At 44.9% G+C, this 4,536-nt stretch overlaps 1 long non-coding RNA gene and 3 other non-coding genes across 4 annotated transcripts; all 4 read right to left on the bottom strand.

The window, feature by feature from the left end:
• Positions 1-807: 807 nt before the first annotated feature.
• LOC137207974 (uncharacterized) lies at positions 808-4,383 on the bottom strand. Its single transcript, XR_010935412.1, has 5 exons — positions 4,224-4,383; positions 3,761-3,870; positions 2,318-2,382; positions 1,909-1,989; positions 808-1,049 (listed from the first exon to the last, which is right to left on the bottom strand). It is a non-coding gene; the product is annotated as an uncharacterized lncRNA (long non-coding RNA).
• LOC137208244 (small nucleolar SNORD12/SNORD106) lies at positions 2,148-2,239 on the bottom strand. Its single transcript, XR_010935563.1, has one exon. It is a non-coding gene; the product is annotated as a small nucleolar SNORD12/SNORD106 (small nucleolar RNA).
• Positions 2,457-2,547, bottom strand: LOC137208247 (small nucleolar SNORD12/SNORD106). Its single transcript, XR_010935566.1, has one exon. It is a non-coding gene; the product is annotated as a small nucleolar SNORD12/SNORD106 (small nucleolar RNA).
• LOC137208246 (small nucleolar SNORD12/SNORD106) lies at positions 3,946-4,036 on the bottom strand. The gene has a single exon (XR_010935565.1). It is a non-coding gene; the product is annotated as a small nucleolar SNORD12/SNORD106 (small nucleolar RNA).
• Positions 4,384-4,536: the final 153 nt, after the last annotated feature.

Raw genomic sequence — 4,536 nt, 5'->3', positions numbered from 1 at the left:
CAAAACGTCAAGCATAACTAAGATTTCTGGCCTGGGCACCTAGCTGACAGTGTTGCGACACCTGGAATAGAAATGGTTGTGGGAGCTGCAGCCTTGGTGGAAGGGGGTCAGTTCAGGTTTGGACATGTTAAGTTGAATGCTCACAGGCATCATGGTGTCAGTAAGGTTTCTAGTCACCAAATACCAGGGGAGGATCTGCTCCCAAACTCAGTTGTTGGCAGGACTCAGTTCTCTGCACATTATTGGCTGGAAGCCAATTGCAATTCCTCACTAGCTTGTTTCACTAAAGTGAGCAAGCCAAGGAATAAGACAGGAAGGGAACTAGGCAAGAGGATGTCAACAAGTCTTTTATAACCTAATATCAGAAGTAATACCCCTCTTGGACTTCTCTGGTGCAGCAGTGGTTAAGACTCCGAGCTTCCACTGCAGGGGCATCAGGCCGTGGTGTGTGGCAAAAAAAAAGTAATATACCCCTTTAGCGAGTTTTCTATTTACCGGATGCACTAGGTCCACACACTCAAGGGACTTGGAGTCAACATCAGGAATCAGATTAGAAGGTACAAAGTCAAAAAAACCCACAATGGAATCCTATCTTCCTAAGATTAGTCAGATCAAGTATCTGGGACAGAGTAGGGAAGTTAAAGTGAAACCAGATTAGCCCTATGTCACTAGTCTGTTTGGAACTTTCCATGTTTAAACATTAAAATTTTAAGTTTAATATTAAAAGCTCTCTCTGCCCCTAGAGCTTTTTACCTTAAGTATCATTTGGTTCAAGGTCTCTATCTCCAATGACCAAATACAACAGTATTTTGATTCAAAGGATTTTATTTTCTTTCTCCAGATAGGAAGGCTACAAAGTTAGAAATTTTTATCTAAGTTTAATATAATACTTGATTCTTCAAAACAGCCAGAGGCTTTTCAGCTCTGGACACTCGGGTTACACAGCAACCTTATGAGACTGATTCAACTGGAACCTTCATGCTTTCTCAGTAAACAGGGTCATCTTTTTCCAAGAGACCTTGCATTCCAACTCCACAGTTGAGAAACTCCTTAAAAGAAAAAAGATACATCACGATCAGGACTTCATTCTGATGTAAACTGATATAAACAGCTACTTGTTTGGGATGTGGAAGTATCTAGACTTCAGGAACTAGGTGGATGTTGAATTAAGTACCAGACCGAGGAGAGACTTCCAACCTCTCGAGTCTGGCACCTCACTGAAGTCTGTGTTGTTCCTGATAACGTCAAAATGTTCATCATCAATCTACAGCCTTTCTAGGTACAGTAAATTGAGGTAAGGGAGACAAACCCAGGACCACACCAAAAGTTATGTTGATTCTAGAGGGACTTAACACAAATGAAACTCATTCAAAAGATACTTTAGGGACAAATGGGGGCATCTGAAATATCAAGTGGATAAGCAGACATTAGGGATACAAAGTGTTATTTGTTTAAAAAGAAAGGAGGCAGGAGATAGAGACTGCCTGTCTCCTTGGCTTGCTCACTGTGATGCAGCAAGCCACTGTGTTCCTTACCCATGGGGTAAGGAACTGAGGTTGGCCTCCAGCTAACAGTGTGAAGAATTCAACCTTTCAAAAAAAAATTACAACCAATTTCAATCTCAACTCAAAAGATAGCTTGGAGCTCCTCATCTCGTATTATCTGCCAAGGCAGAATTAAGTTTTCATTGAATTTTTCCCCCTTTCTTAGGGAAAGACCTGGTAGTACCAATAGGTCAACAGTACTGCCAAGGACACGATCTTCCCCTCCTGTTTTGCCCAACTTGGAACTGGGTACTCAAGTTACTCCCAAGTGGGCAAACCCAACACCTCTCTACCCTGAGCACATTTAGTAATCATTTTACTAAGGAGGGGTTAACACCTAGATAACAATTTGCAGAAACCTCACCTGTTACAGGACAGACTGAACCAAGCTGAGATCAGGCTGCAATCAACCTACTTACGCCCTGACGCACAAAGGGCTCTGGTCCTGTAGGAAGTTAACAGATGAAGCCAAGATAAATGACTTGAATGATGGAAGAGGGAAAAACCCCATAAGGCAAGCCCAATTCCCACTAAAAAAAGCCCCACAGAAAGTAGTCTGTTGGTGGTTAAGCAGAAAACAGATAAACAGAAGTTATCTTTGTGGCCAATGCATCAGACAAAACTGGCTAATAGTTCAGTTAGATCAACAGGGTCGATCTGACGGGGAAAAAAGTTAAGTCATCAGCTGCAATGGCCATACGAGTCACAGAAAGTAGAAAGCAATGGGGATAACCTCTTTCAAAGAAAAGCAGTTAATAATGGACGTGACTTACCAATTCTCTCCCAATCCTGGATCCATCATGGTCCATTCAAAGTCTGCTTTCTGCCAACAGTGAACCTGAGATGAAAACAGAAACATGACCGCCAGTCAGCTAGATACCCAAAGGAGTGGGGGACAGAGGAGATGCTCAAGCTGGCGTATCAGACAGAAACTGGCTTAGAGAAGTTAGATCAACATGGTCGATCTGTCGGGGAAAAAAGTTCAGTCATCATTTATGCCAGCAGGAAGCTTTTCGCCTCTACAGAAAGAACCCTGGGGACTTCCCTGGTGGTGCAGTAGTTAAGGATCCGCCTGCCATTGCAGGGTACATGGGTTCAAGCCCTGGTTCGGGAAGATCCCACATTCCGCGGAGCAACTAAGCCCTTGTGCCACAACTACTGAAGCCCACATACCTACAGCCTGAGCACCGCAATGAAGAGCAGCCCCCGCTTGCCCCAACTAGAGAAAGCCCGTGCGCAGCAACGCAACGCCCAATGAAAGAAGGGAGGGAGGGAAGGAAGGAAGGAGGGAGGGAAGGAAGAAAAAAAGAAAGAACCCTGAACTAGGAATAAGATTTGGTTCGTCTGTTTCTCTACCTTCGACTTCATGCAGTATTTCAGCACTTCTGTGTCCTGTTCTCGGCAATAAGATAGTAGCTAAGACAAATACCTCTGACTTCTGTGCTTACATTTGATAGAGGCCAGCGTGGCTGGCAAGAATTGTGGGGAAATGGCTGGGTTTTACTTAGGTGACTGCAGGGTTTCGACTATGTGTTAGGATGTTACACTTTAATGCAAGATGTCATCACTTAAAACGCGACTTAATACTCTGGGACAGCAAGGTTTAAGGAACACTTCGTCCAAGAAGTCCCACCCTTAAAGTGCATTTCTGGACTCAGTTAAGTTAAGGAGTTGGTAATTAAAGCAAATAGGCCAACAGAAACACATTTGGCTTTCCTTAAAAATGTCATCACACCTAAATGGGAAGGAAATCTGTAAAGAGGGGATATATGTATACATGTAACTGATTCACTTTGCTGTACAGCAGAAACTAACACAACATTGTAAAGCAACTCTACGCCAATAGAAATTTTTAAAAAATGTCATCACATTATCCATCCACTTGGAAGCTTAAGTATAAAAGAAAGCTGTTTATTAAGAAACAAGTGAAGGAATGGCATCTGAAAATGTGCCTTAAACAGCATTACAAAGACATTTAAAATTTAACACCTATTCACTTTCAAGAGATAATTCACTTATTTCACTTTGTAATAAGATATGTTTTTGTAAATTATAATAAAACCAAGCACCCAGAACACCTCAAAGAAAACCTAGTAACTAAAATATGCTAATTGGCTGCCCTTAATCATCTTTTCTTTCCCTCCAAGCTGCCTAGCAAACTAAGAGGCTCCTTAGAGCATGCGTTTCTTACAATAGGCCAAAAGACAAACGCTTACTCCAGAGGTCAGGAGATTGAAGGTTGTTCATGTCTACACGTGGTTTCCTTGAAGGCCCAGCAGGGACCCCTTCCTCCAAGATCCATTCTGTATGCTGTGATCGCGCAAACCTGCGAACCAACAAAGAAAGGTCATCAAGCGCCATCTTCCCACAGTCGGAAGACAACATGGCAGCGCCTTTTGAGGCCGGTGTCTCAGAACTAACTGGCAAGTATTCAAAGACATCAGCATTGTCGATCTGATGGGGAAAAAAGTGAAGTCATCATTTACACCAGCCGAAGACTCCTCAGGCCCGAGCACAAGGCGCGGGCTTTTCCAGCTCTAACTGATCTCCCCAAAGGCGCTGAGGCCTATTTAGAGTCAGAGCAGAGGCAACCACGAGGAGAGGGGGCCACCGGTAGGGGCGACCGCACAAAAAAGGGAAAAAGAGGCACAGAGATCTTGAAGCGAGGTTTCCACTCACCACATACAGTAGTAAACCCTGGTTGCCGGGATGGGACGACACGGGAGGAGAAACAGAGGAGCTACGGCGAAGAACGGACAGCACCGAGGACGGAAAAGAACAAGCACCGCCAAAGCCTCCCTTATATAACCAGAGGGGACTCACGCCTGCGCACTGGGCCCGAGGCGCTTCCTCCCCGCCCCCCAAGCCGCGCCACGCGAGGCCCTCTGGGAAATGTAGTCGCCGCGCCGCCCAGGCGGAGGAGGCCTAATGGTTGTCAAGGCGACACTAGCCCCGCCCCTTCCCGGTACACACGAGGCCACCCGGGCTCGTC

Source organism: Pseudorca crassidens, chromosome 15, assembly GCF_039906515.1.
Source record: "Pseudorca crassidens isolate mPseCra1 chromosome 15, mPseCra1.hap1, whole genome shotgun sequence".
NCBI classification, from domain to species: domain Eukaryota; kingdom Metazoa; phylum Chordata; class Mammalia; order Artiodactyla; family Delphinidae; genus Pseudorca; species Pseudorca crassidens.
Note: the sequence above shows the minus strand (reverse complement) of the source record. Positions and strands in the feature narration are given on the sequence as shown.